Raw genomic sequence first — 26,317 nt, 5'->3', positions numbered from 1 at the left:
GAATTCTGTATGTCAGTTATTGTATATATGCATGTATAGTCGTTCAGAAAAGAATGAGCGCATGTTCCTCAAATGTAATATTTTATCAGACTTATTTTTAATTAGTATCATTATCCCATGTGACCTTGCCGCTGGGAGGCGTGTGCGTCCCAATGAAGTAGATAGCCGAGCCGTAGGTTCAACTATGTATGTATGTATGTATGTATGTATGTATGTATGTATGTATGTATGTATGTATGTATGTATGTATGTATGTATGTATGTATGTATGTTCAGTCCTCAGCCCGAAAGCTGGTTTGATCCTCAACAGCTCCACCATTAGCTGTCATAGATGGCCTAGGCACCGCTGAAGAGGCGTGCTTGGGAAATGAGGTGTTAAGTAGTTTCCCGTTGTTTTCCTCGCCTAGCCAAAAGTTGCTATTACATATCAGTCTGCCATGCCCACTGAAATATATGCACCAACTTACCCTATGAGCGACATTTTCACACCATTCATAGCAGGGACTGGCTGCACAAGGAATGACATTTCTAACATTGTTCTTACGTCAGGAGTTGGTTTAATAATTAATTATAAAATAAAGCAGCGGGTAAGCTACTACAACCAACATAGTGAACGAATTGGTGTTCTCAAGATAGATACCAAGTCAGTACCCACCATAATAGCGCGGGTCTAAATGCCTACTAGTTCGGCAGACGATGAAGGTATTGAAAGAATATACGGAGAAATAGAAGACTTAATACAATATCTAAAAGGAGATGAGAATCTAAATGCGATGGGAGACCGGAATGGACGGTGGGAAAAGGAAAAGGAAATGAATGCAGAAGGTGAATTTGGACTGGGACAATGAAATGAAAGAGGAAATCGGCTGGTTGAATTCTCCGCCGTTCAAAATTTAGTCATTGCTATTACTTGGTTCAAACACCGCAAACGGCGGCTGTATACGTAGACAAAACCTGGAGACACTGGAAGGTATCAATTAGACTTCATTATGATTAGGCTGAGATTCAGAAACCAAGTACTGGATTGCAAAACTTTCCCAGGAGCAGACGTGGACTTTGACCACAACTTGGTGGTCATGAAAAGCCATCTGAAGTTGAAGAAATTGAAGAAAAGGATAAATGGAGATGTGATCTAGACAAGTATAACGAAAAGGGTGTGAGGAATTGTTTCAAGAAGAATGTTGCATAAGGACTAAATGACGAGGCTGAAGGAAACACAATAGATGAAGAGTGGACAATCGCGAAGAACGAGATAAGCAGGACTGCTGAAGAAAGGTGAGATCAAGTAAGAATCAGTGGATAACTCAAGAGATACTATACCTGATTGACGAACCGTGGAAGTAAAAGAGTGAAAAAAAGGAAGGCAGAAGAGAGTACAGGCGAAGAAAGAACGAAGTTAAAGAGAAAGTGCAGTACAGCTAAAGAAGAGCGGCTGAAAGAGAAGTGCAAGGATGTTGAAGGAAAGGTAGGTGCTTCATACAGGAAAATCAAGGAAACATTTGAAAAAAGAAAACTAGGTATATGAATATTTAGACCTCAGGTGGAAGACCACTTCTAGGAAAAGAAGACAAGGCAGAAAGATGACAGGAATATATATAAAAGTTGTATCAAGGGAAAGAGGTGGATGATAACGTTCTAGAACAGAGGTGCTCAGCTGGGTGCCCGTTAAGGCTAGCCCAGTGCGGCCGGGCTGGCGTGACGTAAATGCGGGCAGCTTATGTAACACGCATACGTCACAGTGAAACGAGAGAGCGAACACACTTTGCAGGAAAGCGAGGGAGCACTGACGTTCGATTGTGATTACGAAGCTCTCCTCCGCTACTCAGTGAAGTGCTGATTGGGGTACATTATTTAAAAGAAAACTCTTTAATAATGTTATTTGCTTTACGTCCCACTAACTACTTTTACGGTCTTCGGAGACGCCGAGGTGCCGGAATTTTGTCCCGCAGGAGTTCTTTTTACGTGCCAGTAAATCTACCGACACAAGGCTGTCGTATTTGAGCACCTTCAAATACCACCGGACTGAGCCAGGATCGAACCTGCCAAGTTGGGGTTAGAAGGCCAGCGCCTTAACCGTCTGAGCCACTCAGCCCGGCATAAAACTCTTTAATCGCAACAACAAAACCTGACTTTTCAAGATATTTCGGTTTGATATACACTGCGCTAGATATAACAGTCATTTTTTATTTTCTTATAGTTATTCATTCAAAGAAAACTGACACGTTATACATTTTGTGTTATAATCTACAAAGGTTTAAGCGTACAAGCTACGATTTACAATTTCTTGGATAGGCCTGACAGTATTTTCATTTAAAAAAGTAAAATTCCTGTTATTCATTAAGCAAAAGAATAATATAATTACATAATGCAACAATGATTTTGCACAGTGTTGTAGTATTGTGTGACTTTCCTTGTTCGCTGATTTTCTGAAAATTGTATTTATTTATTTATTTTTTTTTTTTTTGCTATTTGCTTTACGTCGCACCGACACAGATATGTCTTATGGCGACGATGGGATAGGAAAGACCTAGGAAGGAGAAGGAAGCGGCCGTGGCCTTAATTAAGGTACAGCCCCAGCATTTGCCTGATGTGAAAATGGGAAACCACGGAAAACCATCTTCAGGGCTGCCGACAGTGGGGTTCGAACCCACTATCTCCCGATTACTGGATACTGGCCGCACTTAAGCGACTACAGCTATCGAGCTCGGTTATTTAAAATTTAACAGGCGTCCGGTGATAATAGCTATCCTCTAAATGGTAAGCGGGAGTTTCATCACGAGTGAGGACATCGATATTTAATATCCAAGATTAAAGTACAACAAAGATGTAAATGTATCTGCCAGATATATATACTTCAATTAAAAAACCTCACATTTTATTCCCGGTAAGCATGACTGGATTATTGGTGAGTTTTACAGATAATTTAAACCCAAACAACCACAAGCCACAGCTTATCCTCCTTAACGCTGCACTATTTTAGAAATGCTTCTAAACCACATCTTAAAATGTAATAGTAAACATAGTAATTCATTATGTACATTATAAAAATATTTGAGGTTGTAGGCCTAAATCCTTATTGTATCCGGTCAAAATACATAAACTACAATGGACATAACTAACTTATTTCTTACAACGTAAATTGACAATGACGCAAATGTCTGTCCTCTTTCTTTCATTATTTTTTGTCCCCATTTCAAACTCGGTTATCGCAGCAGTGATCGAGAGTAACTAGGAGAACTCCGCCCAACCTACACGGCCTGTGACGTAGCTACGTCACTGTGGTTGAATAGCATACGCTGCGCTCATCGCCTGCCAGCCCGCCCACTTAAAATGTTGGGCGCCCGCGGACGGAATGCCCAGCGTGAGCACCTCTGTTCTAGAACAAGAAAATTCTCTTGATGCTGATTAAATGAGAGAAACCTAATTTTCGATAGAGCATTGAAAGACTTAATTAGGAACAGAGCACCTGGAATTGATGACATATCCTCAGAGAAACCAGCATGGCGCGGTTATTCCATTTAGTGTGCAAGATGTACGATACAGGGGAAGTGCTATCCGACTTAAGACAGAATGCTGTTATACCTGTTCCCAAGAATGTATGTGCTGTCAAGTATGAAAACTACCGCATCATTTACCATATTTAATTTCCCATACTTATAAAATTTTAACACGTGTTAAAGAATGGAAAGACAAGTTGAAGCTGAGTCGGGAGAAGTTCAGTGTAGCTTCAGACAAAATGTAGGAACACGTGAAGCAATCATGACTTTACGTCTGATCTTAGAGGATCAAATTAAGAAGGACAAGTCCACTTACATGGCATTCGTAGATCTAGAAGAGACATTCGATAATGTTGATAATGTTGATTGGCCCAAGCTATTTGAGATTCTGAAGGTGATCGGGATCAGATACCGAGAAAGAATAATTATCTACAGTCTGTACAAAAATCAGTCTGCAGTGATAAGAATCGAGGGCTATGAAAAAAAGCAACAATCCAGAAAGGAGTGAGGCAATGCTGACATGTGACCTCTTTCCTTTTCAGTTTTTATATAGAGCAGGCGATAAAGAAAATAACAGAGGAATTTGAAAAGGGAATCACATTCCAGGACGAGGAAATAAAACTCTGAAAGTTCCCGATGATATTATTATTGTTATGAGTCTGCAGATGATCTGCTTGAATAATTATTGCTGAATGGTATGGATACAGTCTTGGAGAAGGAGTACAGGATGGAAATAAATAAGTCCAAAACAAAAGTAATGGAGTGCAGTCGAACAAAATCAGGTGATGCAGGAAATATTAGATTAGGAAATGAAGTCTTAAAGTAAGTAGATGAATATTGTTACTTGGGTAGTAAAATAACTAAGAATGGCAGAACCAAGGAGGACATAAAATCAAAATTAGCACAAGCAAGGAAGGCCTTTCTTTTAAGAAAATGCATTTGCCCAGTTCGCTAGTTGCTTTACGTCGCACCGACACAGATAGGTCTTATGGCGACGATGGGACAGGGAAGGGCTAGGAGTGGGAAGGAAGCGGCCGTGGCCTTAATTAAGGTACAGCCCCAGCATTTGCCTGGTGTGAAAATGGGAAACCACGGAAAACCATTTTCAGGGCTGCCGACAGTGGGGCTCGAACCCACTATCTCCTGATTACTGGATACTGGCCGCACTTAAGCGACTGCAGCTATCGAGTGCCCAGTTCGAACATTGATAATAGGAATTAGAAAGACGATTTTGTAGACTTTCGTCTGGAACATGGTATTACATGGAAATGAAACATGGACGATAACTAGCTCAGAAAGAAAGATCATACTTTGAAATGTGGTGTCACCTCCTGAAGGTAAGACGGGTAGATCGAATCACGAATGACGAGATAATGAATCGAATTGGTGAGAGGAGAATGTTTTGGCAAAATTCATCTAGAATGATAAAAAGCAAAATCATTTTCATATAGATCATTAAGGCCCTTGGAGGAGTGCAAGGTAAAAGTTTCCACTATCCGTAACTTCAGCTCTTGATGGGGGAGAGTGGTTAGCTCTACGCTTGGCTGCCTTTGCTCCCAGGAATTAACCTGGAACTCTTTTCTGGTGTAGGATGAGTGAACCTCAGGGCCATGTGCACCTCCGGAAGTGTAAATCTCGTTTCCTAATTTTTGAACTTCCTGGAGGGGAATTGAACCCACATCTTTCTGGGTGAACTGACCACGCCTTTACCGCTTCGGCTAGGCAGCCTCTGAGATAGAATGATAGGACACGTCTTAAGACACCCTGGACTTGTTCAATTCATACGGGCCGACTTCGGGTAACTATTGGGGAGGGGACATGATTAACATGAACACAGACATGTGGAATGATGAACAACTGTTAATGCAAACATTTCTGTATATTAACAATATTCGCAAACAGAAAAACTGAACAATAATAGAACTTTATTCTCATATTCCTTATGTACGGAATTTTTAATAATAGTTACAAGTGAACAGAAAAGTAGAACTTGGTTCATTTTTTGAAAAAGTGTCTTGTCTACGGAAGTATCGAAAATAATCAAAAGTAAACAGAAACAAGTAGAACTTGTTTCAAAAATACATTTTCTGACTAAATGTCCTATTACTGTATGTTGATCATTTCATGATTCGTCGATGGAACGGCAATATGTCGTTAAGCGAGGTTGATCTTTTGCCATTTTCAGACTTGTGGGTTATGTCAACATCTTCAGTAAGAACGACAAATACTTTAATAATAATAATAATAATAATAATAATAATAATAATAATAATAATAATAATAATAATAATAATAATAATAATAATAATAATGTTATTGGCTTCACGTCCCACCAGCTACTTTTACTGTTTTGCGGAGACGCCGAGTTGTCGAAATTTAGTCCAGCAGGAATTCATTTACATGCCAGGAAATCTACCGACACGAGGCTGACGTATTTGAGCACCTTCAAATACCACAGGACTGAGCCAGGATCGAACCTGCCAAGTTGGGGTTAGAAGGCCAGCGCCTCAACCGTCTGAGCCACTCAGCCCGGTGACATATATTTTCAAGAAATATTTATATTTTATTTGCATGGAAAACGAAACGTTTCCTCGTTGATATTTTTATCCAGTGACAAAATATCATAACCCAACTGAGGGTTGCTGACATATTGCCGTTTCATGGACGATATGAAATGTGAAATGCACTACCACCAGATGCATCACCTTTCCAGTTTCCCTCGGGAAATGTATACTCATTTTCATAAAAAAAAAAACAGAACACTTTGAAAGACAAGAGATAGGAAGTTCATATTCACAGGACATGTTCATTAGTATGTTCTGTAGAAACGATTGGCATTTCACTCACCTAGGTTCAGCATGTGTCCTGTTGCGTAGTAGGCACTGGGTCCTCCATGAGCACTGATAACGTGTTCCATGCATGATGGCACCGACGTGCGTATAAGGCCATTCATCCTGCATTCACCTGGTTCCACAGTTCATCTTTTGTGGTTGGCATTGGCTCACAGTGCCGCACCCGTCGTTTCACCATATCCCACACATTTTCGATTGGCGACAAGTCCGGTGATTGGGCGAACCAGGGCAACAGTCTGACATCCTGTGACAACAATAAGGCACGTGTTCGTGCAGCAACATGTGGTCGCGCTTGCCCTGCTGAAATATGACGTCTGGGGTGTCGTGCAGAAAGGGTATGGCTACGGTCGCAGAATGTCATTCACGTAGGTCAAACTGGTCACAGTGCCCTGGACACGCACCAACTGTGCAGAAGGCTCAGTGAATTTAATCTCTGCTGTCCTGTAGTTGTATGCAAACAAGTCTTAAGTCTACAGACTTTTCAGAACATACCTATCTGTCTGTTAGGTCATCACTCCAGAGGCTGGTTGGATCCTCAAATAGCACCACCAAAGGTTATACGGTTATAAGGAAACCCCAAAAATCAATGGCAGCACCAAAATGAGGCGTACTAGGCAAGATGAGGAGTGAGGTAGTTTTCAGAACATATATATGATCTATTTGTATATTTTTTATATCCTACGTAAAAACAAAAGTAGTGGAAAGTGCAATTTAAAATCTTTCTCAAAATTTGAACGGAAATAATACCATGCATTATAACAGCTCACATTTAAAAAAAGTATTTTGAGACAGGTAAAACATTGCTCCATTTCAATTATATAATAATTGCCTCGCAAATCCATTTAATGATAATGTATTTAGCATAGCGTGTGCATTGACATTTTCCTATATTTCGTGAACAATTTGGTAATAATAATAATAATAATAATAATTGTACCGGTTGGTACACCTAACGCCGCACATTTGAATTTTCCGCCTTAAATTACTCCTCTACAGCTGAAACTCTGAACTTTAAAACTGAATTAATTTAACCGTTTATCTGAAGATGTCACTGTGTTAATTTCGAATTATTTTTGTTTACTAGTTATCAAGAAATGTGGACATTCTCTCACAGATGTCTCTATCAAAAACTATGATTATGCACCCTGGTGCGAAGTGAAGGAACTTTCGTTGAAGAAATTTTGTATTTATAAGTTTTGGTCTTTACTAAATTTTGTTCTTTCATTTGTGGGTTGGCAATATTAAGCTTTCTTTCCGCCTGTTTTGAACTTAGCCAATCAGTAATTTCTGTAATTAATTTTCCACCTATCAGAGGTTTCTTCTTCGAATTTCCATGTGTAACTCTTAGCTACCCAATAAAGTTGAGCGGGTGTGTCTTTATTCATGAAAGGTCTCGAATCTTCCACGAGGGTTTAAAAACTGCTGATTTTCTCGGCTCTTCGCCACTTCAACAACATCTAGCTTAGTGTATGGAAGTATAGCAGGGGGCGGGTTCCGCCTCTTCCTTCGAGCAGCAGCTCTTCAGCAAAGGTAATGGCCTCTTAACATCTTTATTTCTTTCTTGGTCAGCAGTTTAACCCCCGGGGAAGGTTCGAAACCTTTTAAAAGTATCCTACCTGTTTAAAAATGTAACTTGGTGCCGGCTTATGTAAACATTTTCTTATTACTTTAAATGTAAATCGGGGATAGAGAGTGCTTTACCCTCTCGAGCTCCCTTTCATTTCGACTTGAGGTGACTATGTTTTCGTAACTGATTTTCTAACCTTTCCTAATGTGTTAAAATTTTCTTATACAAGTCACCTATATAGCGTGGGAATAGCCCCTGTGTATCGGCTTAGCGCCACTTAGGTTTTAACAAGCTTTCATGTAGGAGTGCAAGTATTCGCCTTCATTCAATCTTGTATTTTGGGCCATTAATTTAACCCGTTTTTGTTTTCCTTCCTGAGAAGGCATAGTAGATTGGGTACGAGGTACCCCTGTTCCATTATAAGTTGTGCCTTGATGGCAGTTAAGTGTAATAAGCTGTTATTGCCTTTAATAGGCTTGGACGATTGAGAGCGGGTCAGCTCTTTCTGGTATTTTGAAAGGTGCCTCTAGAAGGCTTGACATTACGAGGTGGGAGCAAATGCTCCATGTAATTAGGGGTTTTCTGCCCTTTGGTAATTTGTGGTTGTGAGCTGAGAGCTCAGGAATTGTTAAACTTTGGGGCTCGTAGCCCAGAATTGTAAAAACCCCTTAACTTGTGCTTTCGTTTGTAAAGTTGCATTGTACCTGATTTTTCTTTGTTATTTCACCTAGTGAAAATTGTTAAATCTTGTTATCAGTTGAAAATATAACCTTTATTTAAATTTTAAATTCATCTTTCGGACTTGTAGTTAGACCCATTCCAGCCCGCACCTTCTTTCACCTCTGCTGATCCACCAAAATACGGTAATAATAATAATAATAATAATAATAATAATAATAATAATAATAATAATAATAATAATAAACTCGTACCGCCCAGTGCTTTGGTGCAAATCTTCGAAATTTACACCACTTGGGTGGTTCACCTACATGTCATGCCTCTGACCAGAACTAAATTTATTGGCAGAGCTGAAAATCGAATCTGGGCCACGGGGTGATAGCCAAGAATGCTAACCACTACACGACGAGGCGTAAATAATAATAATAATAATAATAATAATAATAATAGTAATACATGCGTTTAAAGACCCTCTCAATTGCTGTGCTTATAGAGATGCTGGGTGCCTAAATTTTGCCCAAGGTGGGTTTTTTTAACGTGCCAGTAAAGCTTCTGGCCCACATACGGGTGTCTAATATTTTTACACCAATAACTTTAATGTCCTTGCGAGCCGTTTGGATATCAATCCTTTCTCTTTTACACGGGTACTTAAAATGCAATGCAGTAGAAAACATAATAATGTTATTCTCTCCGTCATTTCCAAGGAGCATATTTTACTTCTAAGCTGGATCGCATGCCCATAATGGGCAGAACATCGTGAACTTCTTGCATACTTTTGGGCAGAGGTGGCTAGTTTCTCGATTTCTCAACCGCAATGTTTTTTTTTTCTATTACCCCTGATATCATTTTATAGTAAACTATCATACAAGTGCACAGGGGCAGCAAGTACCGGGATGCCCTTTTTCATCAACTTCACAGATCTCGTCTCGCACCTTTCCTTTTACACTTTTCGAAATTAATTCTCGATTGATCGTACGATATGGTTCATGAATGTGAGACCCACATACCATTCGTGGGCTGAACATGCCTTACTCGAATACTTCCACTATTGGCTGCGTTGTATTAATTCACACTTACAAAATGTATGTTTTCCTGTAACTCGCAATTCTGCACCCCTTTTGACTGTACATGGATAGCATTTTAATTGCAATGATAATTTCTACAGAAGCTCTAGGGAATCCAGGTACAGTATAATTATGTATGGTCACCCGTCAACTCATCGCTCAACTAACGTATCCGATGGGGGTGGGCGGCATCTGCCATGTGTAGGTAACTGCGTGTTATTATAGTGGAGGATAGTATTATGTGATATTCTCTTCTCATACCCATAATGAGAGCTCACTGGAATCTCTGGATATAACCTCATCAGCTCAGATCAAGCCGAAGTAGACCTGAGAGAACCAAATTTGAGACTTTCCTAGTCAATCTTGTTACTCTGTAATTCTCAACTCGGGGCTCTGAAGACAGCCGAACTCTGCCCCCTAAGATATTTATTTGGTGATGGTGATGGCGGGGAGGAGGACAGAAAACGCCTTGCTCCCCCCAAAGTCGGCGCCACTGGGTCGTTTTCTAGTAGACGGCCTATAGGCGACCTGCATATCTGTGAGGATGGGGCCCTGCCTAAGATGAAATGAAATGACGTATGGCTTTCAGTGCCGGGAGATCCCAGGACGAGTTCGGCTCGCCAGGTGCAGGTCTTTTGATTTGACTCCCGTAGGCGACCTTCGCGTCGTAATGAGAATGAAATGATGATGAAGACAACACATACACCGAGCCCCCGTGCCAGGGAAATTAACCAATGATGGTTAAATTTCCCGAGCCTGCCGGGAATCGAACCCGGGACCCCTGTGACCAAAGGCCAGCACGCTAACCATTTAGCCATGGAGCTGGACTGCCTAAGATGATCTCTAATGATATATAATTTCGTGTAGCTATACCAAGCCGAGTGCAGCCCTTGTAAGGCAGACGCTCCGATGGAGGTGGGCGGAATCTGCCATGTGTAGGTAACTACGTGTTATTGTGGTGGAGGATAGTATTATGTGTGGTGTGTGAGTTGCAGGGATGTTGGAGACAGCAAAAACACCCAGCCCCCGGGCCACTGGAATTAACCAATGAAGGTTAAAATCCCCAACTCAGCCGGGAATCGAACCCGGGACCCTCTGAACCGAAAGTCAGTACGCTGACCATTCAAACAACGAGTCGGAAATCTCTAATGATGAACACGGTACGCACGACCAAGCCCCGAGCCAGAGGAATTAACGAATTAAGGTTAAAATCCCCGAAACTGCCGAGAATCGAACACTGACTCACACTGACGAAACTTATATTTTCCTATACCGTTACTGTAACTCGCAATTGTGCACCTTTTTTGACTGTACAGGGATAACATGCCAATTGCACTGATTACGTCTACGTAAACTCCATGGAATCCAGGGTGTTCAGGCAGCTGTCGTAGCTGTCAGTCAACTCGAATTAGCCCACCCATCAACTCATCGCTCTACCAACGTTTAAGGAAAGAGGTCTCCGGACTGTCTGGGTATAACCACCATCAGTGCAGCTCAAGCCATCCCGTAGTAGACTTGAGAGAACCAGACTTCAGACTTTCTTTTTAAATCTTGTTACACTGTAATTCACGACTCGGGGCTCCGAAGACTTCTGAACCCCACGTTTTAAGGGGACTTAACATCTTTTTTTTTCTTTTTTTTCGCAAGTTGCTTTACGTCGCACCGACACAGATAGGTCTTATGGCGACGATGGGATAGGAAGGGGCTAGGAGTGGGAAGGAAGCGGCCGTGGCCTTAATTAAGGTACAGCCCCAGCATTTGCCTGGTGTGAAAATGGGAAACCACGGAAAACCATCTTCAGGGCTGCCGACAGTGGGGTTCGAACCTACTATCTCCCGAATACTGGATACTGACCGCACTTAAGCGACTGCAGCTATCGAGCTCGGTACTTAACTTCTAGGAAGGGAATATTTTTGGGGAGGGGTGCAAAATGTCACTCTGTCCCCTAAGCTATTTTGGAAGGGGGGGGGGGAGGCGACCTATCTAAGGCATTTGATAGGGTAAATCATGGGAGACTACTGGCAAAAATGAGTGCAATTGGACTAGACAAAAGAGTGACTGAATGGGCTGCTTTATTTCTAGAAAATAGATCTCAGAGAGTTAGATTAGGCGAAGCTTTATCTGACCGTGTAATAATAAAGAGGGGGAATTCCTCAAGGCAATATTATTGGACCTTTATGCTTTCTTATATATATAAATGATATGAGTAAAGAAGTGAAATCAGAGATAAGGCTTTTTGCAGATGATGTTATTCTGTATAGAGTAATAAATAAGTTACAAGATTGTAAGCAACTGCAAAATGACCTTGATAATGTTGTGAGATGGACAGCATGCAATGATGTGATGATAAACGGGGTTATTTCTAGCCGAGTTGCAGCCCTTGTAAGGCAGACCCTCCGATGAAGGTTGGGCGGCGTCTGCCATGTGTAGGTAACTGCGTGTTATTGTGGTAGATTGTTGATTGTTATGTGTGGTGTGTGGGTTGCAGGGATGTTGGGGACACCACAAATACCCAGCCTCCGGGCCAATGGAATTAACCAATGAAGGTTAAAATCCCCGACCCGGCCGGGAATCGAACCCGGGACCCTCTGTACCGAAGGCTAGTACGCTGACCATTCAGCCAACGAGTCGGACATAAACGGGGTTAAAAGTCAGGTTGTGAGTTTCAAAAATAGGGAAAGTCCTCTCAGTTTTAATTACTGCATTGATGGGGAGAAATTTCTTTATGGGGATCACTGTAAATACCTAGGAAAGATCTTCATTGCGGAAATCACATAAATGGGATTGTAAATAAAGGGTACAGATCTCTGCACATGGTTATGAGGGTATTTAGGGGTTGTAGTTAGGATGTAAAGGAGAGGGCATATAAGTCTCTGGTAAGACCCCAACTAGAGTATGGTTCCAGTGTATGGGACCCTCTCCAGGATTACTTGATTCAAAAACTGGAAAGAAAAAAAATACCCAAAGAAAAGCAGCTCGATTTGTTTGGGTGATTTCTGACAAAAGAGTAGCGTTGCAAAAATGTTGCGTAGTTTGGGCTGGGAAGAATTGGGAAAAAGAAGACGAGCTGCTCGACTAAGTGGTATGTTCCAAGCTGTCAGCTGAGAGATGGCGTGGAATGACATTAGTAGACGATTAAGTTTGAGTGGTGTCTTTAAAAGTAGGAAAGATCACAATATGAAGATAAAGTTGGAATTCAAGCGGACAAACTTGGGCAAATATTGGTTTATAGGAAGGGGAGTTAGGGACTGGGATAACTTACCAAAGGAGATGTTCAATAAATTTCCAATTTCTTTGCGATCATTTAAGAAAAGGCTAGGAAAACAACAAATAGGGAATCTGCCACCTAGGTGACTGTCCTAAATGCAGATCAGGATTTGATTGATTGATTGATTGACTGATTGATTGATTGATTGATTGATTGATTGATTGATTGATTGATTGATTGATTGATTGATTGATTGATTGATTGATTGATTGATTGATTGATTGATTGATTGATTGATTGATTGATATCCAACGCTTTGCCCCCTCCCAAATTCGGCGCCACTGGTTCAATTGATATTTGAGGGAAGTGTAGACGGTAAGAACGGTAGGCAACAGGTATTTGTTTCCGGACATATGTTTATAGGAATATTTCTTCTCGTTTTGACCAATCCCCACCCATGTTGGATTATGGGACACCTTTATTTACACACCCTGCATATATAAGTGGCTTTAATCCAGTTCACATATTTATTTATTTATTTATTTATTTATTTATTTATTTATTTATTTATTTATTTATTTATTTATTTATTTATTTATTTATTTATTTATTTCCTTTAATACAATGAGCCTCGAAAACGTACGTTCCTTAACATCCAAATATAATTCACCTCCCAGATGGATATTGACAACAAACATTACATTTATTCATTTAGTCATTTCTGAGAAAAATGTATCTGCGAATAACTAACACAATACCTTCTTCTTCTTCTTCTTCTTCTTCTTCTTCTTATTATTATTATTATTATTATCAGCCGAATAGAGAAGAGTAGATTTAATATGCAAACATTAATTATTATTATTATTATTATTATTATTATTATTATTATTATTATTATTATTATTATTATTATTATTATTGGATTAATGTATGTGCATCACATAGATAAAGCTGAATATTTATGAAACCAATTTGAGAGAAAATGAATACAACTTGGTCTTTAATTACGTGAATACGATAATATGAGAGAAAATTCAAAAGAAATAATTTTCGAAGTATCTCAATTAATACGTGTCGTGTGGAAAAAGTGTATCTGACAAAAGTGGTATGAAAGCATATTTGCGAACTTTTAAGTCAGTGTATTTTATCATACGGTAGTTAATAACGGGCATACTTACGATCGTATATTTTATTTAACAGCCCGTCAACGAAGGACACAACAACTAGTCTAGATCTCATTTAACTGTGTATAACATTGAAAATAGTAAAGATTACACTTAAAACACACCTCACATTAACACTCGAACCGCGGCTGGGTCATTTGTGACCCAGCTGTTATTTCTTTCTTCCTTACCTTCTACAAAGAAAAATAGTTTTAGCATGTGTGTAGCCAGGGAATATTATGTATTCTCAACGTTTGTGTCGTGTGAAGTGCCATTCCTACAAATAAGCTATACGCAGCATAATGTACATCGTGTGTACCGATGTCAGATTATTGGTCTCTGAAAAAGGAGATGGAAGCCTTTCTTGCTTTACTGTACATTCGCGGTGCCATAGGAGCAAGGGCTTATAACTAGACTCATTGTGGGTCAGCGAAGTGCGGCAATTCTATTGTCCACATATGGTATGGTTAATATTCTGCATCAAAATACACCATGTGTATTAAATTTTTTTAAAAAAAAAATCCAGCGCAGGTACTGGTGTATTCATTGGCTCTACACTTCATACAAATATTTCTTTTTCAGAGTATACAGAATAAATAACTAACAGCTGGGTCACCGCGGTTCTAGTGTTAAATGCACAAGCTTTCAAAATGGGACTACGAGTTTTGCATTCTCCTGAATATATGCGTATCGCTTCTGGCGCAGTGCCACTGTTACAGTTCGGCCCGCGAAACATACCTGATACTGATGTTAGAAATTACCGTCACCAATCCCACGACGACCATCGCTGTTCTTCTATTTTAAACGAAACTAAAACTTTCTCAGAAACACTGTGGGAAAACTGACGGGCTAACTACACATTGGCTATGCTCTTCCTGGAGAAAAAAGTGTTTGGCGAAATTCGGGAATTCAGCAAAGAGGTCATAGAGGAATTCGCTTCAGCCGAACAGAGAAGAGTAGATTTAATATACAAACATTAAAACATAGAGTGCATAAACGGTTTTAATAATTTTTCTGTACGCGTATTTCATTATTGTTGTTTTTTTTCTATTTGTTGTGTCTCCCAGGCTTTTTTGTTAAACGAGCCGCTTCTGAATCTACTAGCTTCCGAACGGAGCACCTGCAATGACTAATACAGTAATGGCTAAGCTCTATTTACAGAAGATAAAGGAACACTCCGCTGTTCAGTGACTCTGTCATGCTTCCAATCCCCTTCTCCATATTTACATAACATAGGGGAAGTACTATAGCTGTGTGGTCACAAGTCAAGGAATTGAACCACGTTACAGTTGCTTCACTGCGCATGTGAACGTCAGTTTATTCAGATGTCTCAGCAGAATACATTGTAAAACTGGGCAAAGAAGAGTGAACTCTGCTTCCTGTAGGTGAGTCGTGACTGCACTCGTAGTCGTATTTTTCCATAGGCTATTGGCTAAGAAACGTTTATAATATGCATGATATCTCTTTTTTTTCTTTCATATAATTAAAAGAAAGTACATTTTTTTACACGCTGTTTCTACTAAAGTACCCTAAATAGCCTACTGATGATACAGTATCTTAAAACCTACCCGCTTGGTAAGGAAGCGTCCAATATACAGTTATTCACCTAAGATGTTACACGGAGGTAACTTATAATCTATTAAAGAAATATATATTATATTTCCCGTGGAATTATTAATGATGGAGATTTTGGCACTACGTTTCTTAAAAAAAAAAAAATCTATAGTAATTGCTGACATTCACAGGTTCGTATTATTACGATTCAGGCATGTAATTAATTCATACACCGGGCTATTGTGTTGCCTTTTGAACTATCCAATACTTCAACTTGTTGCTCTAGTGGCTCAGAGCGAGCACTCGTCTTACCACATCCGACTGCGTTCGCTGGTGCAAGCTGTTACCTTGTTATGACCCCTGGTACTCAATAGTACGTACAGCATTTCTTGTAAATACTTGCTTGTGACAAGTGAACTAAAGACAGGCTAGGAAGTTTTATGTTTTAAAAGAAATAAAATAATGCTGTCGGTTGGTGTCATCGCAGTATGTGCTGAAATATCGTGTGACGACATCCGTGCAAATACTGTATGCAATGCCGTTGACGATCAACATATAAATACTAATGCCAGGAATTCCTTTCCAAATATCTTCTAATTTATTTGTATCCATTGTTTTGTGAAAATTGACCGCGAGCAGAGAATCAGCATAGTGGTATTAAGGCATAAAGACAAAATTTCGTTGTCTATAACATCTCTGAATGCAAAACTTCCGTTAGTGTAATAACAATTAAACACAATATACTGTATTATGTTCTCGTGCCCAGTCCATTTCCATCATTATCAATGAAATTCAACTCTTGACTTTATCATTTGCTTTTCTAAGAGCAGCTGTTCGTTCATATGTACGTTATCCTCAAAACAGGGACACTAAAGCTGTAATTATGTAACCAATACTATAATTTTATTTATTTTAAGAACACAAACTTCCCTATCCCGTCTTTGGTTCGCCTGCCATAAACACGTTGAAAACCCAAGGGATATCGCGTTCTATTTACCAGGCATGTTTGTAGGTACTGTAGAGCAGCGGTTATCAAGCAATGAGAGACCGCAGCCCAGTAGATTCATTTTCTATGATACGAGGGCCTAGTCCCAATGAATTTACTCTAAAATCAATTTCCAGTTTTTTTTTTTAAGTTCGTACATAAAACTAACATAAGTTTGGCGTAATCTCCTGAGTGCTAGTTGTTTAACTTATCCTGGACTTGAGGTGGATGAATCACTATTTGTTGCGTCATACTATCAGTGTGACATTTCTTAAAACCAAAATTAATCAAGTCATTTATCTTTTAACATTTAAGCACGTACGGCTATTACTTTGAAAAGAATCACAGCTCTCGGGTTTTGAAACAAATCCTTAACACGCTGCAATGAGAACTTGTGGATATTAGGTGTACTTCCCAGCTAATTGATCACTGACATCTGCAACACAGGAGTTATTTCGTTCAGTTTTGAGAACAGATAATTCGCTTAGGATAGGGATTACCGTAGTTTATAACCGGTCATAAAAATTGCCTGCAATATCTGTACCAAAGCTATTATCCCGGTGCATTTATGAAAACACAATGTCCGTGTGATTCGAGGCAGGTTGATCCTGAGTATACGTAGTAGTAGTAGTGGTGGTAGTAGTAGTCGTCAATTATACCCAACATTTTTTAAAGAAACTAACAACGTAAAAATTGTTTACGGGGGATCAAATATAAACGGGATTTCATTTATTTAAATTCATTTTTTGAAAAACACAAGGCAATTACAATTTATTTTTCCACATAATTTCCTGCTTTGGTAAAGCATTTGCCCCAGCGTATGGGCAGCTTTTTGATCCCTTCATCGTAAAAAGAACAGGGTCGTGTCACCAGCCAGCTGCGCACGAAGTCTTCCACACTCTCGTCATCTTTATATCGTTGCCCTCCTAGAGCTTCTTAAGCGGTCCGAACAAATGGAAATCGCAGGGTGATAAGTCTGGGCTGTAAGGGGGATGACCAAGTGTAGGCCAGTGCATTTCCTGTAGCTTGGAGACAGAGCTGCAGTACTAGGTAGTGATGGGACATTCGATTCATTTGATTCCGTTCACGTTACTGAATCGATACAGTGATCCGATTCACCGCTCCTATTGCATCTGTGTAGTATGTAATGGCAAGACAGCAGCAACAGCATTCATTGCTCGCTGCTGCCATCTGGTCTTCACACTATGAACTCCTTTCTTAGAAAAAAAATGCTAGTCACTCTTAATACATCGAAGGTTTCCGGCGACGCAGGATGGGAAAGGTCCTGGAATAGGAAGGTAGCAGCCATGGCCTTAATTAAGGTACAGTCCCAGGATTTCCTGGTGTAAAAATGGGGAAACTACGGAAAACCATCTTAACGGCTGCCGACGGTAGGATTCGAACCCACCATCCCCCGAATGCAAGCGCATAGCTACGCGATACAAACCGCACGTCCAACTCGCTAAGTCATTTTTGAAAATATGTACTATATTTTTCTATCAGCAGAGGATTTTTTTAAATCGTCATATTGTGTATAGGCTACCCGAGATGTACAGTAGTCCACTGGTTTTCTGATTCAACATACTGTTGGTTAAGTTATTGCGTCAGTCGGCTCACTTTAACTGTCCACATATTATTGAAGTCTTGTGCAACGATGTGACATACGGACTGAGATAATACTGAGCCGTTCTTCCCAATATAAAACAGGTACTTTTGAGTGGTCATGAGCATGACTCATAGGGCAGGCTAGACTCGAGTTTAATTGTCAAATGTCAACTAAGTTATAATACTAAGATTCATTAAACTAATAAATAGTATAACCTAATAGCCTACCTACTTACTACCTACTTTAGAATTATGTTTTGACTACCTTTTTAACACTGAAAATAAATCCATCTATTATTTAAACCTCCCTGTAAGAAGAGGACAGTGAATGCAAGTGGGTATTATTTTCAAATGAGTTGAGCTCGGGAGTCCATTTAGCGTACGATTCTTTCAGTGTATGGCTCTGTATGTATTGCTTCAGAGGAAGCCCGGCTCTCCGCCAGTGTCCACTGTCCAGTGTGCCGATAAGGAGCCGTATGTATCTTGTGTCTCACTGAGCCGCGCTCGTTCACGATTCTTTCGATGTGCCATGATTCACTGTCTCGCTACAGCGGAAGCTCGGCTCCCCGTCAACGTCCTGTGAGTGAGCCACTCAGCACTGTCCGCTGGGAATAAGCTGAATCGTGTGCCGTGAGCTGTGAATCGATTCACTCGGACACTTGAATGAATCGATACACTGCTTCGAATCATGCATTCAGTAGCCAACACTACATCTTATTGAACCCTTGAACTTACCGTCCTATCGTTGGTCGTCTGCCTCGTGGAAAATCTGACCTTCAACAAGTAGAATTCCAGATTTACATTTAATTAAGGTTATCCAACAGTCGACTGTCCTATCGGATATTGGAACACCCCGGAATGGATCCTTAATCGATCTTGGATCTTGGGGTCGATGCGAGTTTTTTTTTTTTTTTTTTTTCCTGTCACTTCATCGACCAAACGATACGGTTCAGAGGAGAGCATAACTACTTCAAATGGGGAACAAAAATGTGCTTACTAAAATATTTATTCAATGTAAATCACGATCATTTTTTATTAAATATGCAAGAAATGGCAGTTAAATTTTGTTTACATCTTATAACGCAGTCACAATGCATAACGTCAGTGGTAAAGTTATATTGAAATTGTTTATAATTGTCTTCCAAAGAATGAAAACGCAATGTAAAATTCGTGGACAGCAAAAACCAAGAAAACGAGAATAAGAACCTGAAAATCGGGCAACATTGATCCAAACGAATAACTGAGAGTTAACCACACGATCCGTGGAAAATCTGACCTTCAACAAGTAGAATTCCAGATTTACATTTAATTAAGGTTATCCACCAGTCGACTATCCTATCGGACATTGGAACAACCCCCGAATGGATCCTTAATCGAACCAAATCGACTATCAGTTGCTTTGGATAGGTTACGAAATATTACTTGAAAGCATGGCGTTCATTACAAGTTAACAACAATGGTCACAATCAAAAATAAAATTCCACCAAGTATTGTCATCTCGTGACACCCTTAAGTTACAGAGGAATCCCGATACTGAAACATGCATCACCCCAAACAGATGTTCAGAAGGAACCTATAACACTTGATACGATGGGATCTTACGTTACATCGTTCTGAAGGAACAAAACTGCGAAATGCAGGAAAAGCATTAATTCATTATGCATTTAGAAGAAACGCCAAACACTTAAGTTAAAGAACTTAAATATGTTCCTAAACCAACTTTCAGGTTATGAAACAGTTACGTCGTTAAATTCGTTAAAAGACAAGTCCACAATATAAAATAAACAACAAGAAATCTTTCACATTTTCTATAACCACGACTACAATTACAAATCTGTCTACCTACACTTGTCCCATTAAACCAAACTACAAGTGATCGGTAGATCAACGTCTCATATAAATAATGTGAATAACGAAAAATGAAAATAAAATATATTAACAGGTGACGAATCTAAACCGCAATCGTAGTATAAATCCTACATAAATCAAGACCGACTCCTGGCGTTGCCTACGAAATATACAAGGCCGGGAAGTGTGCGCTAGTTCTGAGCATAAAAACTGTCCCCAACCAGGTTCGCAGTACCGACATCTTGCTATAGTTTGCACGTGCTGTAGTGTATTAACATATGGAGAAAAGTGTTTTTAATACGTTTATTTATAGATTTCACTTACTGTTAGTGTTCAAATGAACTCCAAGTAAATTTCATATACACTATAAAATATAGTATATCGTACTGTAAGTCCAATTAGTAAAAAAAAAAAAAAAAAGAGAACAATCTGAATTTTCAATTTTCCAGCCGATCCAGTTTTAAAGGAGAAGTGGATAATTGCTACATCCAGACGGGGGGGGGGGGGGATTAGGTTCGCTTTGGTCGTAATTTACAGAGTCTGTAATTTACATTTTAAATGAATCTGTAACCCATAAAGATTCATTAGAACACTTCACTGCCTCCGACTACCGTATCAAAAGACACTTAAGAATTAGGCCTATGTTGGCTTTTCGAATGGAAGGAAACTTGAATAACATCTCTCATTAAAGATCCCCCTGTGGGTGGGGGTGGTAGAATAACACCCACGGTATCGCCAGCCTGTCGTAAGAGGCGACTAAAAGGGGCCCCAGGGGCTCTGAACTTTGGAGCGTGTGTTAGCGATCACGGCGCCCTTAGGTGAGTCTTGGCATTGCTTCCACTTACTTGTGCTAGGCTCCTCACTTTCATCTAACCTATCCGACCTCTCTTGGTCAACTCTTGTTTTTTTCCGACCCCGACGGCATTAGGTTCCCCAGGCCTAGGGAGTCTCATTTTCACGTGGTCCTTGTCTTCCTTTCGCCGATATCTTCATTTTTCGAAGTATCGGATCCGTTCATTTTTTCCCTCAGATTAGTGTTATATAGAGGATGGTTGCAGAGCCTCCGTGGCTCAGACGGCAGCGCGTCGGCCTCTCACCGCTGGATACCGTGGTTCAAATTCCGGTCACTCCATGTGAGATTTGTGCTGGACAAAGCGGAGGCGGGACAGGTTTTTCTTCCAGGCACTCCGGTTTTCCCTGTCATCATTAATTCCAGCAACGCTCTCCATTCTCATTTCATAGCATCTATCAATCGTTAATGAATCGCTTTGGGAGTGGCGACCCCATCGTACTAATAGCCTATATATGATTCATTCATTACATCCCTGACCCGGTCAATGACTGGAAAACGGGTTGTAGGTTTTCATTTTTCAGAGGATGGTTGCCTACTTCCTCTTAAAACAATAATCACCACCTCATTAAAGAAAACCTTAATTACAAAGCCATGAATTTGACATGCGTGGAGGAAACGTTAGGATCCCTTATCATAGATGAAATGGCTATCAAGCCCAGAGTATACTGTAATCGTAATCCTGATCAGCAACAGTTGTGGAAATAGGCCTATCTACTTGTTGAGACGCTCGAAGGTAAGCTAGCTAATAAATTCACGATTATTGTATTTTCTTTCATACGCAGTATTTTTAATAGGCCTAAAATATCTTAAAGTTGTTGATATTGGTTTTACGTCCCACTGACACAGATGGATAGGAAAGGGCTAGGTGGGAAGGAAGCGGCAGTGGCTTTAATTGAGGTACAGCCCCAGCATTTGCCTGGTGTGAAAATGGGAAACCACGGAAAACCATCTTTAGGGCTGCCGACAGTGGGATTCGAACCCACTATCTCCCGGATGCAAGGTCACAGCTGCGCGCTCCTAACCGCACGGTCAACTCGCGCGGTAGTTTTATATTATCTTAGATGCTATTGATATTAAGAATGACATCATGCCTTTTCAGAAAAACCTGTCACTCTGGAGTTGTCTTCCTTGGCCATGATATGTGGTTATCTTGTTCGAGTTGCGGAAGAAAATTCCAACTGTGAATCATGCCTGGGACAGATATTCTCGGCCACTACTGACAGTCCATTGATGTGCCTCATTAGGATGAAAGATCGTGGAGCATTACGCTACCCCCTCAAAAAAATTGTTTACTTCCTGCAAAATATGTTGAATTTTACGGGTCACCCATTACGTTATCTGGGAAATACGAATTTAGTTTTAAAACTTAACGTTTTTGTTGTTCCAAAGTTCATTTGAGGCACTCAAATGTGACGTGTGTGATCAGAGAGTACTGATTGCAACTCTCATTAGAAAACTTTTAAAAGCAATACTCGACAATGAAGCTCATACAATTACAGATGCTCATGACTTGGAAAAGAACTTCAGGACAAAGCCTTTAAGTTGGAAGATCTTAAAAATGTGAGTGATATGAGCAGTGATAATGGTAAGACATTTTTAATGTATTAATTTTATCATTTATTGCACTTGACTTCGCCTAAAATAATTCCAAATACCATTTAAATGTGCTTTACTTTACATCCAATCACTCGAAATCACATTTAGGTGGTCCTAACTTCATTATTTGTAGATTTTTACGTCTTTAAAAACCAACATGTACTATTAAGTGAATGTATTTCGCGCGAGCAGCATAGCACGATGTCGAGACCTCTAGCGGACGTTCGTAAAACTACCTGCGACCCGCATTTCTATCGGTACATTTCCCGGCGTTATACAGGGTGTTAGGTGTATACGTGCAGATATTAAGCTAGTCGGCTAAGAAAAATACATCTCATAATATATGCTATGTACTTTTTACCTTGTCCTATTAGTTTGCCCATAACTGAGCCAAATATTTCAGGACCTAATGTGTTTTGAACGGCCGTAGCAGGATACGCCGGTGATGTCATTCTGTCCACTGGTAGCGGAAGTACAGTAGCAGAGTATAGAGCTTGTTGAACCTGTTTCTTATCGCAGGCCAACACATGTTGTTGTGCACTTCCCCTAAAGGCTTGGCAAGTAGAAGAGGATGACCCACGTGCCAGGTCACTTGCTGTACTCGAAAACCGGTGTAGGGTACTCTGTGTGAAAAGTACACAGAATCCTTACAGTGACGTCGAAGATCCGTACAAGCACATACGTGCGAATCAAGTGTTTTGTATTTGTGTACGATTTTTAAGACGTCAATGGCATTACTCAGTGATCCAAGCTGACAAAATGAAAGGAAATGGTTAATAAGTAAATGAAATATGGGCGCAACATTTCTGTGCTGTTATTGCGACAGTCTACGATGAATTTCTGACAATAGACAATGCGGGTTGTCTATGCTTATTCATAAACTTTTTAGGTCATTGAAAGGACGGTGGACACTGAAAGAAAAGGCTATAAGTATTCAGTGAAATTGTTATTAATGAGACAAATTTCAAAAACCGTAGTTGCATCCATCGTGAACATTGCTCGAAGGAAAAAGACCTACTGTGGAATTGCCGCCGGGCATTTCTAATAGAAGGCTTATTCTTCTTTTTCCTAATCTGTTTACCCTCCAGGGTTGGTTTTTCATGGGACTCAGCAAGGGATCCTACCTCTACCGCCTCAAGGGTAGTGTCCTGGAGCGTGAGACATTGGATCGGGGATACAACTGGGGAGAATGACCAGTACCTCACCCAGGCGGCCTCACCTGCTATGCTGAACAGGGGCCTTGCGGGGGTATGGGAAGATTGGAAAGGATAGACAAGGAAGAGGGAAGGAAGCGGCCGTGGCCTTAAGTTAGGTACCATCCCGGCATTTGCCTGGAGAAGGGGGAACTACGGGAAACAACTTTCAGGATGGCTGAGTTGGGAATCGGACCACCTCTACTCATTTGACCTCCCGAGGCTAAGTGGAGCCCGTTCCAGCCCTCGTACCACTTTTCAAATTTCTTGTCAGAGCTGGAAATCGAACCCGAGCTTCGGGGGTGGCAGCTAATCACACTAACCACTGCACCACAGAGGCGGACGGAAGGCTTATTACTGAACAGTAAGTACCGATAGGTAAAATGATGACTGTAATGGACCCGTTTAATTAGAACTTCCGTAAAAATAATATTACTACTACTACTACTACTACTACTACTACTACTAATAATAATAATAATAATAATAATAATAATAATAATAATATCTTTACGTTCCACTAACTAATTTGCACGGTTTTCGGAGACGCTGAAATGCCAGAATTTTTTTATCGCAGTATTTTTTAATGCAAACAAATCTACAGACACGAGACTGACGTATTTGAGCACCTTCAAATACCACCGGACTGAGCCAAGACCAAGCCTCCCAAGTTGGGTTCAGAAGGCCAGCACTTTACGCAGTGCTGCACCAATCATCTTGCCGGGATGAGTGGCTCAGACGGTTGAGGCACTGGCCTTCTGAGTCCAGTCTTGACAAGGTGCTCAAAAATACGTCAGCCTTGTGTCAGTAGATTTACTGGTACGTGAAGAACTCCTATGGTACTAAATTCCTGCAAATCCGCGTCTCCGAAAACCGTGAAAAGTAGTTAGTGGGACGTAAAGCCAATGACATTATTATCATCATCTTACCTGCACAGTTCATAGGGGTATCTTACCTGGAGTTCCTCATAGGTACGTTATTAGAGCTTTCAGAGGACGCTCCGTTTCGACTACGCCGAAACATGTGGTTTTTACACGATGGTCCACCACCTGATATAAGCCGCTTACTGCGTGATCATTTGGATCAGTCCTTTGGTCTATGGCGAATAGGACGACATGGACCCATCAACTGGCCCGCCAGATCTCCAATGGATATTACGGAAGACTGGATTCGGAGAAGTGATTTTCTTTTGTTAGTTGCTTTACGTCGCACCAACACAGAGAGGTCTTATGGCGACAATCGGACAAGAAAGGCCTAGGAATGGTAAGAAAGTGGTCGTTGCCTTAATTAAGGTTCAACCCCCGCAATGCCTGGTGTGAACTTGGGAAACCACGGAAAACCATCTTCAGGGCTGCCGACATTGGGGTTCGAAGCCCCAATCTCCCGGATGCGAGCTCACAGCTGTGCGCTCCTAACCGTATGGCCAACTCGCCGGGTACGGAGAAGTGAAGCCTGCAGAGTAGTCCAGGGAGGTCACTTGAACAATTGCTACGTGTTTCACATTGGTATGTCAGATGTCTACGTGTTTCACATTGGTATGTCAGATGTTACACCATTTCTGCAGCGTATTGAGTTGGGAGTTCAGTTCTCAATCGATGTAGTATTTTGAGTCTCGATAGTTCGATATTCTCATAAATCCGAGCAGAAAAATTGAAGTAGGCCTACCGGTAACAAAAATTATAAATCTGGAGTTTCAGTTCGCGATTGCCTTGTACGTGGCGCAAGCTGAACACAACACACGGAAGACGTGCTTGTTAAAACGCTAGATATTGACCTTGAACACAGCATGGCAGTTCTTCATTCTACACCAGGGCCATCCAGCTATTGCGCTCCGAGAGCGCGCCCGCGCTCGGGGAGCACTGGGCAGTCAGACTAGCGCTCCTTCCCCTACCACCACTACAGTGTGGCAGCGAGGAGACCTGAGACAGACGATGTTCGGACCGCGCTAACTAGATACGTACGTACAGTCGTGCGTCCGACGGCTTTTGTGGGTTTGTTGACATCATATTCATAGGGCTGTTTTGCCATAACAAATATACCGCATAAACAAATCGAAAGGTACTCCGATGTATGGGATATGCAGGAAACGAAATCAAGTGTTAAGTAAAGAATACAGTAATGCGATTTATTCAAAACTGAAATTTGAACATACCTGAGAGGAAAATTCAACAAAATTTTACCAATATTATACCAATATTCTTAAACAATTACGCGAGTTTCTAACGCTCATCGTTGCACGGTGTTTACTTTTGGTAAGCTTAAGAACCGAAAATAAACGCTCACAAATGTACGTTGAGCCGAACATTGATAGAACTTTACATGCATGTTTGTATAAAAGGGGGTATTCTTCTTGCGGAAAGCCACTATAAAATTCTTCCAAACTTCGTGACATTAAAAAGCGGTCTTTAAGACGAACATTGCACTGCAGTTCAAGCTACTCTAATTGAAATAGCTGTGGAGCACTGTCTGCACTAAGAGAAAATGTTCGAACAATTGCATCTAACACCGCTTGGGGTTCTGATAATTCTGAAAATCTCTTTTCAAACTCTTCTTGTAATTAGCGAATTGCCTGCAAGTACTCATCAATGTCGACACCTATTTCACTGCTTCAACCAATGGAAAATGTCCTGTGTTCCTTGCACGCAACTGGTTTT

At 40.6% G+C, this 26,317-nt stretch overlaps 1 protein-coding gene across 1 annotated transcript in view; it reads left to right on the top strand.

Annotated features, from left to right (window-relative positions):
* Positions 1-15,344: 15,344 nt before the first annotated feature.
* The window catches only part of LOC136867486 (protein maelstrom), a 156,144-nt gene continuing 145,171 nt past the window's right edge, over positions 15,345-26,317 (top strand). Inside the window, exon 1 of the mRNA XM_067144711.2 lies at positions 15,345-15,414. The gene's annotated coding sequence lies outside the window, so the exon portion shown is untranslated. The remainder of the gene's footprint in view (positions 15,415-26,317) is intronic.

This window comes from Anabrus simplex, chromosome 1 (assembly GCF_040414725.1).
Source record: "Anabrus simplex isolate iqAnaSimp1 chromosome 1, ASM4041472v1, whole genome shotgun sequence".
Lineage (NCBI taxonomy): Eukaryota > Metazoa > Arthropoda > Insecta > Orthoptera > Tettigoniidae > Anabrus > Anabrus simplex.
The sequence above is the reverse complement of the archived record's forward strand: the minus strand, read 5'-3'. Positions and strand labels throughout refer to the sequence as shown.